The sequence below is a fragment of the Pinus tabuliformis genome, chromosome 9 (genome assembly GCF_031772625.1).
Source record: "Pinus tabuliformis cultivar Carrire ecotype Pingquan chromosome 9, CPIR1, whole genome shotgun sequence".
Lineage (NCBI taxonomy): Eukaryota > Viridiplantae > Streptophyta > Pinopsida > Pinales > Pinaceae > Pinus > Pinus tabuliformis.
Genome location: NC_142307.1, coordinates 825,571,642 through 825,585,502, shown reverse-complemented (window position 1 = coordinate 825,585,502; position 13,861 = coordinate 825,571,642).

The window sequence follows — 13,861 nt, the reverse complement described above, 5'->3', positions numbered from 1 at the left end:
TGGAAGGTTGTTTAATATCTGGATTGTTTTTTTATTACTAGTTTATGAAGTTATAAGCTAGGATTCTAGTTACTTTACTCTTAGTTGTTAAATGTCAAAGTTAAATGTCGGTTAGGGTTATTATAGGTCAACAGAAATAAATATCAGTTTAGGAATTGATCTGTTAATTTAGGAAAGAAAGGACAAAATTGTCTAAAAGAAGATCTTGTAATGACAACCGAAAACTGTAGTTACCCAACCAATTGTTTCTGTTCAACTGACAAATAATTGCAGTTTCAAATTAACTGTAACCACAAGGTATAAAAGGAGAAATGTAAGACAAGAGCAAGGTTCTACAATTTCGTAACATAGAAATGAAGGAACATATCTATTTCAATAAAAACTGTCCATCTGTGTACATTGTCTATCTGTTGTATGATTAAATTTCTTTTCATTTATCGAATTGAAAACGAACAATGTTGACAAACAGAGAGAGACCACGGTAAGGTCGCATTGTTTTATGTTCTCGTCGAATGAACAAACTACAGTAAAACCATTTAAAGGCATAGCCACAAAGCGAAGGGCCGATGTGTTGAGCCACAGTCCGAAAAGGAGTTACAGCCAAAGACCCGAGAAGAAACAGGACCACACACAGAGAACGGAAGAGCAACCTATAGCAAAGGTATTCCTTTAAACGATTCTTCATAATTTCACAAGTTCAACAGTGATAAAAAAACCCTGATTGCATTGCTATTGACCATTATATGCACACATTACATTCCTTGACAAACAACAACAAGGGCCGCGTCCTGAGTGGACAAACCCTGGCCTAGGGTTTGGGAACAGAGACCCCAAATAACCAGTCAACGAACGACTAACCAGAACAGGCAGGCCGAAGCCTCAACTCCACAAGGAATAACGACTGTGCATGTCAAGCAAAGACAGCAAAACCAAAATCTACAGAAAACCCAAAGAACTATCAGTGCATTGACGAGCTGAAGTGCCAGAGCCTACCGGCAAAGGTTCGCCACCCTTGGAAGACCGAAACCCGGAGGACCCACGTACCCAGGTCGAGCCATTGACCTGCATACACAACAGAGCATCGTTAATACATGTACACTGCGGAAAGAACCAAGTCAAGCAACCATAGAAACAAGAGGGTTTTGCATATAAATACCTGAGCAAGCAGACCAGAGGTTCAAGGAGTAGAGCCAAGCCGAATCGACGAAGCTGAGACAGGAGGAGCGGTTTTGGTTAGCATAAACACCAAGAAGAGGTGGAAACTGAATCAGGGAATGAGTCAATACCTGGTTCGAGTCGCAGAAACCTGCCAATGTGTTGCCTGAAATCCGAGGACGATGGAAGTTCAACAAATTACACACAGAACAGTGACCAGAGACACCCATCATAATAGCGAAGGCGACCACAACCATAGCAGAGGCAACAGTATAACAATGAAGATAGTATAACAACAACCGAGAATGATATTTGGACGAGACCCCAGATTCCACAACCGTATCATAGCAAAAATGACAGGACGAGACTGAAAGACTTACCGGGTGAAAAATCAAGCGAGCGCGCCAACAGAACCAGAGTAGTTTCAATCCACCGGAGACTGACAAGAGCATAACCAGGTGTGGGAGACTTACAGTCATCCAGAGTGATATCCAACGGAGAAACAGAGACCTCCATATTCAACAGAGCAAGAGCCAGACAACCAAACCCTCACAGCAACCACACCGCAGGGTAGAACTGTCTCGAATGACCGAGAAACCGAGGTGTTTTGGAAAATAACGAGCAGAGGAACCAGGCCCGAGGCATGTAGGTAGGAATTAAATGTGGCAGTAATTGCTCACAGTTGCCAACCCGACGTCCACTGACCACCTTTGCATGCAACCATCGAAAAAGTCCAAACGTTGAGAATAATCCGGCGACCGTTGTAAAGCGAGGACACATAGAGTTGTGGGCCAGTGTGGCTGCGCTACATCAAAGAAGCATACATACGAGACAGAAGCATGATTGGTTTGGGCAACAACTCAATTTCATCCAGTAGAGGTGGCCGAGATCATAGCAGAGGTCCAATTCCATTTCCCCTGAAGGCCACCCTCCTCCTCTAGGCCAGACTCAGACATAGGACCAACCCTCCTCCTCTATCACATATGGACTCAGGATTCGAGATAAACTCGGACCCAGTCTCAGATGTGTGTAGCACTTCCAACAGTACACAAAAAAATGGTTTGACAACCGTGTCAAAGTGGAGATACAATATAAAGAGTTGTTTCCACAAATCACTTTTATTTCTTTCTATCCATCAACTATCTTTTTAAATTTCTTTTCTTTCTTTTTCTAACTTTTCTTGCTTTTCTCTCCATCATATATCTTTATAAATTGCTTTTCTAACCATTATAAATCTATTTTCTTTCTTTCTCTAACTTTTCTCTCCAACGGCTATCCTTAAAAATTGATTTTCTTGCTTTTCTAATGTTTCAATTTTTGGTGTGTGTTGAGCCTGGAGGGTTCGAAGCTGGAGTTGAGATGGTTTAACTTAGTTGAGAAAAGGACATTTGATCTTCATCATGTTTTCTTTGTGGATGATGTTTTTCCCCAAACGTGTTTCGCTTTGAATTTCAGCTCGTTTGAGAGTTTTCGCATAGACATTCTCTATATGTTTAACATTACAAAGCTTTTCTAATAATATCGTTACATTCCAAACTACTTCATTACTAGTACCTCATTAGGAAATCATCAATGGAATTTTTCTCACTTACTATAGTTATATTTAGAGGTTACTTTTTTTTTCAGAGAGAAAAAACCAGATAGATTATATTAAGAGAATATAATGAAACACATATACATAGTCAGATATTCATGCCTGGATGAACCTCAGCGTTCCTTAAAAGATTGTGGTTAGTTTTGTTAATGATTAGATCCAAAATTGATTTGATTAGGATGCCTTTTTTAAAATGCAAATGGTTTGTTAATTTTAAATTATGTTGTACTGCATGTACATATTTTTGTATATAATAGAATTGTTTCAAAATGTGAGGTTTTGTAACATCAGCAATATAGATGCATCACTTTTGCGGTAGTTGGTGGGCAGAGATATCAGACATTAGCAACATAGAAAGAGATGTTACATAACAGAGTGATGCTTCAGCAAGTTGCATTACTAGAGCGCATTCCTTGCTAAGAGGGAGTGTTGATTTGTGGTAGCATCAGATGTGATCAAAGTGTCAAAATTTTCAAGGAGGCTTAAATGCATGCATTCTCCAATACCCAGAAATCGTTTTGGGAAATTCCAACTGGAGACAGTTTTATTAAAATAATTAATTATTTTTAATGGGACACTACATCTAAAGTGAGGAAATTAAAATAATTAATGGGTATTATATAAACTATGGGTGTAACTTCTAAAAGAATATGAGGATCAAGCCAAAAATTATCTAATTGATTGATTAGAAGTTAATATGGGCCGTTGGTTATCCAACAAAAATATATAAGAAGAGGCTTGAGGGGCACTTGGAGAACACACAGAGGGGAGATCAGAAGTTCGATTTTTTAAAGCAGAGCAACTGTTGGAAAGATTTTCGATAGTGATATTTTTCAGTGAGGGACAGGGATAGTATTCATTGAGGATTTCTTCTTGGGCTGGACAGTACAAGGCAGAGAGGATAGATTGATGTCCAAAGAGATGTTGACGCTGGTCCACGTAGTGTTGATGCAGTAGTAGCGCAGAGCCTAGAGGGAGATCGATTTCCTGCTGAGGAAATAGAGTTTCAGAAGCCGAGAGATATGGTGTGAGACCAAGAGGCTGTAAATCAAAGTTTTTGGTGAGCAAAGGGTTTGAAGGAGGAGGAGCACAGTCCCTAGTAGAGGTGATGTAGAGACTCTGTTGGGTTGATGCAGTTATGTGCAGAAGCTGACACAAAAGGGACACAAAGCCTCTGTTCCAATGAGATCAGAGTTAGATTCTTCCAATGACAGGGTGAGAGCATCTCACTACTTATTTTGTCCAGTTTCTTTCTGTATAAGATAGCCTATTGGGCATGCAATGAATTGTACTCATAATTGCTACTGCATAATAATAAAGCCCTCAAAGCTGCTGCAGCGGTTTTCCCACATTGGGTTTTTCCGTAGACATTTGTCCAAAAATAATTGTGTAGATGTGTTGTATCTCTTTCCTATTTAGTTTCTTGTTTCCACTTATAATTTAAATGGTGTACACTGTAGTGTATTGGTTTTGATATTTACTATGGGAAACAGTAAGTAACTTGATTCAGAAATTAGCAAGTAGGAGAAACTTAATAAGTTATTGCAGTAGAAATTTGGGCATCCAAATTTTCACATTCATGAGAAGTGACTTGAAGGATGCGATAGAGACGAGACACCTTGGAGTTGGATGGTGCTTGTAGCGATGGAGGTGCCTTGTTGGGAGAACTTAGGCATGGGTTGAGTTTATGAGACTTGGCCATTTTTTATGGACATGGAGATTGTTGGTCTATAACCATGGGCAACACATGGACGACACAATGGGGCAAGTGAATACTTGCCCCTTTAATAGCATTGATAGGCAACATATCGCATATGAGATGGAGTTTCTTCATGGACCTGGATATGGCACGATGAGCGTTGATTGAAGGATTGATGCATGGATATGGGAAGAGTTCTTGATCGAGTTGAATATGCGATGAAGTGCTAGAGAAGCAACCAATAACATCATGAGGAGGTGTTTTCTCATGGTTTGGATGCAAAGGTTGGATTACCTACCCCAACTAGTTTGATACATGGGGGAGCTCGATGCACTGAGATGTGTTGGAGTAGAGTCTATGGTAGTATCAGTTCACATGATGACGACGTGCAATGGATAGGCATGATATGAGTTGCAACCAAAGAATGTAGTCGAGTTGGAGGGAGCATCCTTCCATGAGATGGGGAAGTATGGAGGATTGCGACGAGTTTTGGCTAATGACCGTGAGATTGAGGTGTCTCACCCACATGGATTCACGAGCTTTGATGAAGGTTCATGTGATGAGGACAGGGATTTCATGTAGTAGGGACAATTGATGTTAGAGCTAGTGGCACTTTGTGACATTTGGTCTTGGCAATGGAGTTTGCTAAGATGGTGTTGTTGAGGGCGACAAATTTTTTGAAGTGGGGGAGGACGTTAGGGCCCCGAGTTGTCACCAAATCCAATGGGCACCCATGACTGGTCATTCTCACTTGGAGAGTCGAAAAACAGAATTTTGGACCGGGTTGGGGATGGGTGCGCCCACCTATACGACGTGGGCGAATTGGTCATGACTTGGCGATGAGCGCACATCGGAGGGTGAGTTGAGTGGTGTAGGCACTCTATAGCATAGGGCACACGTACAACTCGAGCAATTAGCATGCACGATTTGGAGGACCTCTGTGCATGGGTAGGTATGCACAAAGGCAATGCACTCAAGTGATGCGACGACATAGCGAGAACATGTGACATGACAGGCGGAGGCAATCGAGCGAGGTCACAGTGCAGTAGTATGCAATGTGGAGTACATAACAAGCGAGCAACTAAGTGTGGGTTGTGTGTACGACGAGAAAACGACCGGAAGGTCATAATGTGGGCAACATGGCATGGTGAAGCACCCAGGCAGGGGCGCACCTGCCAAACAGGGGCACATGCCTACCCATAGGCAGGTTGGTCTAGGTGCGCGTACATTTTCCCATAGACAGGTCGGCTCAAAAAGAAAAAGGGGCATCGACCACATAAATTAACTTGGCAAGGAGGTGTAAAAACATAAGTGAGGATTTTGGCCAAGGAGGGTAGAAGAAATTTGACCAAGTATATTGTAGAGGCATAAGTCGCACTCAGGCGAGTCTACGATATCGTAGGAAAAACAAAATTTTGCACAAGGGCAGAAGGATGGAGCAAAGAACACATAGACAAGGTGGGGCTCGTCCAGCGAGGCAGCATAATTGAGTAGATTGTTGGTCTTTGTTTTGGGCAAATTTTTTGGGGTTTATTTATAGGTCACACTGTGCATGCAAGGGCTAAACAATTTGGACAGAACGTGTAGGCAGGTTGCATGACTTGGGAAAAACTTCCATGGTAGGTTGCACAACTTGGGTAGAATTGGGTGGACGAGTTTGTTGGTTAAAACAGGAAACTACCACGCCACTTGTAATTGTAAAATACACTTTGTATTATATTGTATAAGTTTAATAAAAGATTGGGGCGAACTGTTTTGGGGAGTTTCCCCCTCCTATTTTAAACTTGTGTTCATTGTTCAAAGTTTTCGATATCCAATTATTGTGTTTTTGTCATGTTTATATTGAAATAGATGTTATCACAAAATTGAATGATTGAAAGTAAGATAGATTGAATGAATGTTAATTTTTCTTCATAGTTGAAGAAGTGATCACTTAAAGAAAAATTGATTAATTATTGGAAGTAGGTGTAGTCTAGGTAAAGGTAACTTTGAAAGGTGAAATATCGTCGGTGTCTCACAATGCTCGCGGTGAACTTACGTCACCACAACATAGGGTTGTGAAACTAGTTATACTAAAACATTAATTCATTGAAACTAGGCTTGGTCAATCGCTACTAAAACCAAATTAATAAGGAACTGTGAGATTTATCCAACCAATAATGAAAAGTTAAACTAGTGCCATAATCCTAAACCATATATTTTGTAGATATAAATTTATATGGAGGCTAAAAATTGGGATGAGCATGACTTATTGGAAGCATTATCGACATAAATGACCGTTTACAAATGATGGTTTGTAGCAGCATCAATAAAAGTTAAACATTGTGCCTTAGGCAAATTGTAAATTTACATGTTGCAAGCACTTTGAATAGAGAATGAGCAAGAGAGCTTCATGCCAGTAGGAAACTATAGAAAAGGGCAGTTATTGGCAGCACCATAGAGAACTGAAAAGAGTATTATTGACAATAAACTTTAGCGAACCCCAATAAAACATTGTACATTAAACTAAATATAATAAACCCTAATAAAGAATCGTACACTAAAATAGATAAACTAAACCCTAGTAAAGCATTGTATGCCCCAAAACAAAATTGTACAGAAAGAGAATGAAGCCTGTTGTAACAATACTACTAGCAATAAACTCCAATCAGTATTCATTCGACATATTTCATTTATACTCTCTATATTACCCCAAGACGATTCCTAGGGAGGTAGGACATGTAAGTGGGAGGAGAAGAGAAGGACAAACAAGACATTTGATTTTGTAGTTACACACAAAACGAGAGAGAAGGATTAATAATGAAGGAGATGTGGTCAATAAAATGATACCAAGTTTGGTGAGGTAGCCTTTCAAACTCACTCCTAAATTTGATTTGATTTTTTTAGTAACATGTGCAACAAATCAAACAAAGAATCAAAATGCAGCTAGAGGAGACAGATGCATACATAACTGCATTCTCTCATGACGTCTTTTGCTTTGAATACATACCTTCTTTCTACGTCTTTAAACTTAGAAAGGTTTTTTGTTAATATTGTTACATTCCAAATTTCTTCTTTACTCGCACTCGATGAGGAATACATCAACAAAATTGTTTTGACTGGTTATATTTATGTTTAAAGGTTGGGACTCCTCAAATTGGGTTAGTTTTGTTCACGATTCCACAAGATGTTTTTCTTTAATGCAAATGGTTTATTATTTTAAATTATGCCTTACTGCATGTACATCTTTTTTATATATAATATAAATTATTAAAAACCTGCTATTTAAGTCTAAAAGGTGCATTTATTTGGATTTTTTTCCCATCCACATAAAATCAAAGTTGAATTGTCATCATAGTTAGCTTAAGGTTGTGGCTAGGCTTGAGTCTCTACCTGACGCCCAGGTGAAATCTATTTGTTAGGTATAATTGCTTTTGAATCTTACTCTTACAATATATCTCGTAGTTATACTTCCATTTTACTTAAGATATATATGGGAGTTATACTTTCATCTTACTTGTTTTTAACCACAAAGGATGACACATGCTAATAACCTATATCCACAATAAATCCAACATATTTGAATTTGTCATAATCAATTGCTTTTCTTCCATGGATGGTATTTTTATTTTCTTTTCTTTTATTTTTTTTGTTCATAGGTGCTCAGTATGGAAGAGATATTATATGTCATGTTCTAATCTTGTCCTACCTTATTATGTTAACATTTTGAATAAGTCAAATTACATAAAAATAAAATAAATTAAACTAAAGTTAATAATTAAAACAAAATTGAGGTAAAATAGTCAATTTACTTTTTTAGGTTTTGGATTTTCACAGCCCATGATTTCTCCCATGGTATTCTTAACCATAGCTTTTTCTATGGTATTAACCTATTTAAAGGCATAAAACTCCAATGAAATTCTCTTTTTTTCCAAAGAGAAAGATTTGGTTAGGGCTTTGAGTGTTATTTACCGATGCAAGGAAAAAAAGCCAGGAGGCCTATGGCATTGAGGGTTTTTAATTACCAAATTATAATTTTAATTTACCACCATCAGGCTCAGAAGATTATCTGTCATAATTTGCCACCATCATGCTCAGAAGGAAGCTCTCAATAATGAACATCTCATCCACCTGAAAGTCTTCCCACCATTGTTTCTCGTTGTGAATAATATCCACTTTCATATGTTGTTGAGCTTCTCCAAATAAGCAATTTTCACCAGAAACCCTAATTCTAAAAGTTTAAAAATTAGTATATTATGTATCAATTCTCTCAAAATGATACTTATATTAGTGATAACATTGGACAATGGGTAAAATGTTGATTTTTTTTAATAAATTCTGAGTTGTTCTTTTAGAATATTTTTAAGATATTAAAATTCGGGAGAAGTCATTTGTTTGTTTAGAAATTAATTTAATTGTGATCTCCATCAATTCGCAATCTTGCAATTTTAACAGTAAGTAAAATACATGGATATGCATGTGTGTGATGAAATATCCTAAACTATTCTACTAAACCTATGCCTAAAAGCAAGGAAAATTTTAAGGATAGAAAATTTTCTTGAAGTTTAGAAACATTGGCGAATCTCACTAATCCCTAATATGCAAACTATAAAATCTTTATTGATATAAATGTAAAATTATTCAAATTTATAATGATTTTATATATAACCTCTATATAATGTTGGCGATTTTTAAGGTAAAATAATTTTATATTCTAAAATTTGGGCGAATCGTCTTTTACAAAATTGAAAATTAGCGAATCTTTTTTGTGGAAAAATCATGGAAAATTAGCCCACTGGGCGAACATTAGCCCCTAAAATTTTCCATGCCTAAAAGCAAAGTTTCAAATATTTTATGAAATGATGTCACAATTGTAGGCTCTGAATTACTAATTTGTAACTTTAATTTACCATTTTCATCCTCGGAAGATAAATTTACCATTATCATCATCATCAAAATATTATCTACTGGAATCTCTCATTAAGAAACATCTCATCGACTCCTAAACTTTTCCCATCATTTTTTTCATTAAACTATCTACCCCTTCATATGCTTTGAAGCTTCTCAAGGTAAGCATTCTTCACGTGAAACCTTAATTATTAGAGTTCGAAAATTATTATATTGCATATTAATTCTCTTAAAATGATACTTACATTCGTGATAACGTTGAACAATGGGTAATATGTTGATATTTCTTTTAGTTAAGATATTATAATTCAAGGAGAAGTCATTATGAAAAAAAATGTTTATTTAATTTTATGTGTTTAGACATTAATTTAATTGTGATGATTTGATACCAGTAAGTAAAATTAGTTAAAGAATATACTAAAAAAAATCTTAAAATGTAGAAAAGTTAAATTACAACTTTAAATTCAATTACTACACAACTATATAAGAGAATATGTTTCACATTTTAAATCAATAAAATGATTTAAAAAAAAATTAATATATAAATGAATATATTTTAAAGAAAATTTATGAAATTCTTTTTAAATATAAAATGGAGAGAAATTTATGCACACATATCATAATAGCATTAATAAAAAATAATAAGTAAACCATCTTAGATCAGCCTTAACTCTGGATCTACAAGTATTGAGAGGGATCAAATATTTTTTCGCTCTTAACGAGATTTGTATTTAAAGAGAATTGATCTCTCTTGACACTTGGTAGATCTGAAATTAAGATGAATCTAAACTGGTGTAATTTATAAAGACATATATAAATTTTTGGAACTCATTAAATGTAAAATCAAAACATGGCTGTAAGTGTAATTTTTTTGAAAAAATAGTATAAACTTTATCAATGATTAAACTTAAATTAGGGATAACTAAAAGTTTGAACATGATCTTTGTAATGGAAAGAATGTGGGCTAGTAATTGTTTGAACAATGATAACAAATATTGAAGCATTTCAAGTCCTAAAAATAATTCCTTACTTTTATCAAATGCTACAAGTGTTACTCTCCATCAATCTTGGAATACCTAGGAATGGGTGGCAATAGTGAGCCTACAAAATCTCTTCAATATTAAAAAGAGTTATATAGAGCTATTATTTTATTTGGATTTTACTTACGAAGGTATATCCATCAATGATAGCTTAAATTTTGGGAGATTTTAAGTGAATAAAAAACTTCAATCTTTCATTACAAAGTTAAAAGAAATATTTCAAAAGAAAAAAGTGATAATAACAATAAAAATCAAATTATAAGGTGATATTTAAGCCATACACTAAATTGGTGTATGATGCCTCCTGCAGCAATCTCATTATAAAAATCTAAGGAGATGCACATTACTTACTTACTTCATTTTAAACTCACGACCTTTGAGAAAGAAACATATTTTATTAATATCAATAATTTATTAAAAAACATCATAATAAGTCCATACCCATTTTCAAAATAGTAAAATCCAATAACAAGAACAAAATTAATAATGAAATGCATACAGATGTATATTCATGATAAACTAAAATAACAAGTTTACAAAGTGCACTCATCGATAACTTATGTGAGCATAGATCTATCTTAACTATGAATCTACTAAGCTCCGAGAGGGATGAGATCTCTCAAGATGCAAATAAATTTTTGAGTGCAAGATATGAGGAAATGTTTGCACCTCGAGATATTTCATTCCTCTCAACACTTGATAGATCCAAAAGTAAGATGTACTATATTGGTTCTTAATAACATATATTTATCTATATAAATTTCACAACTCCATACAAATATTTTTTTATTTGTACTTTTTTTTAAAAGCCTATAATACATATTTGTTATTGTATTTATTGAATTTTTGCTATACTTATCAATAAATTTAAATATGAAATTTTGATAGTTATGAATTATGAATTATTATTTTAGCTACTATTTATTTTTATATATTTTTTACATTTCTATATTAAAAATATTTTTTATTTTTTATTATACATTTATTAATTAAATTTATTAAGCTGTTATATATTTATTAATTATATGTTCTGAAATATCTCTAGATTTAAACTTGTGGCTTTCGAGAAAGAAACACATATTCTTAACCATTAAGCCTACTAAGAGTATATATATATAAAATAAATATTAATATTAATATCTTATTAAAAAACATCTTAATGAAATGCATATGGATGTATATTCATGATAAACTAAAATAACAAGTTTACAAAGTTCCCTCATCAATAACCTTATCCAACATAGATCTATCTTAACTCTAAATCTACCAAGCTCGAGAGGAATGAGATATCTCAAGATGCAAATCTCCTTTTTGAGTGCAAAATTGAGGAAAGGTTTGCACCTCCAAAGATTTCATTTTTCTCAACACTTGGTAAATCCAGAGCTAAGAAGTACTATGCTAGTTCTTAATAATATCATTTATATCTATATAAATTTCACATCTCTTACAAACCCCATAATACATATAGTTACATATATGGGCATCAATTTTCCTTGGGCATATATATATATATATATATATATATATATTTATATATATATATATATTATATATATATTATATATATATATATATATATATGTATATATGTATATGTATATATATGTATATATATATATGTATATGTATATGTATATGTATATGTATATGTATATGTATATATATATATATATATATATATATATGTATATATATATATATATATATATATATGTATATATATATATATATATATGTATATATATATATATATGTATATATATATATATGTATATATGTATATATGTATATATGTATATATATCATAGAAAAAAAATTGCAATTATTGAAATATTATATGTTTATTAATAAATTTAAATATGAAATTTTGATAGGGCCATTGCTCTAATTAACCTCATTATTGGACCTTTTTTAGTAGATCATACTTCCAATGCTACTTTCTCTTGAGCCTGAGATATAAAAGATTGTTTCCCCCCTTTCACTGGGTTATTGGCTAAGACATCCTTAACCCTCACTTCCTCTAATAAAGAGGAGGTTTTATTTGTTTCAAGTTATACTTTTGCTCATATTCAGGTGAGTCATTTTGGTTAGCAGGGTCAATATGCCTTGGAAATGAAATAGGGACTCCATTCACCCCCTACGTAACTCTAAAGGAGAGACTCCTATGACAAGCTTATGGAGGAAACTTAGGGGCATAAGTTGAAGGTTCATTGCATCGTGAGTCTCCTTACATGGAGCATCATCATCAAGACCATCTAACAAGAGTTTCTAAGGAGATGCCTAGGTATTCACTGTCATTCCTTTATATCCAATCACCAAAACAAGTAAAGGAGCTAATTCTTCCAAACACATACCTTTATCTTGAGGAGACTTCAAAATATTAGTCAACTCCCTGTGATTAGTATTCTAGTTATCTTCAAATTATTCAATAATATCTTTAGGTTCTAGTCCCTTCAGAGACTTTCTAAATATTTTATCATTGTGGTATTCAAGTCAAATTTTTCAATACCAACCTCCATAGGAGAAATTATCTTTGTCAATGAAGGACCCTTTAAAATGTTGGAAGTAGGTGATTTTTTACCCTAACTTTTTATTGAAATGAAATGAGCAATATTTAGCTATATTACTTAGTTAATGTAATCTAAACATATCATGACAATCAATATCAAAATTAACCATAGGTTAGCCCTTCTAAATTACCATTCCCAATACTAATCCATCTCCAAAATCAATTCCAACCATAATCTGAGTGACTATCATAATGTTAGTGTTAATAAAATTCATGTTTTCCTCCAAATAATGACCTAAAGAGTTTCCTATCTCTATAAATACTCTGGAAAACCAATATTTGATATGTAAGCTAGGTAGATTTCACCATCGATGAATGTCATCAATTGTTTCAAATTGTGCATTGAAGGAGAGAGGCTGACTTTTTAAACTGAGAAGCATCTATTTCCATAACGAAAAAGAAGACAATACATTTTCTACATTCCCCCATTGAAAGAATGGTGAAGGACAACCATCATCCTGCAAGAAAAAAACTATTTTGCAACGTAGCCTAATAATGTTCCCAAACCTTACCACTTAAGGACTTAATGTTGACTTCATTAAAAAATCATCTGAAGATGCATCCTACTATTATATGTTATATTATGTTAATAACCATATTAAGCTTAATATCACTACAAGGACTAACCTTGCATAAGTACCTTTTAGTTTTATGCATTTTCTTGTCTTCTTCTTAATACTTGGGCCTCATAAGTCCTCAACAATGTGTTCAATTACAAGAATATGTTGATATATTTCATGAGCTGAGTCCTTCATTCCATACTTCATCACATATGGAGGGGACACATAGGGAGATAAGTCAAATGTTGAGGCCTAAATATTAATGAGGGCTACTACTTGGAATCCAATTCCCTTAACCGAATCATTTCTCAGCCCTTCTCAGGAACCTTAGCCTTTTGCTTGGAATCCCCTAGGCTT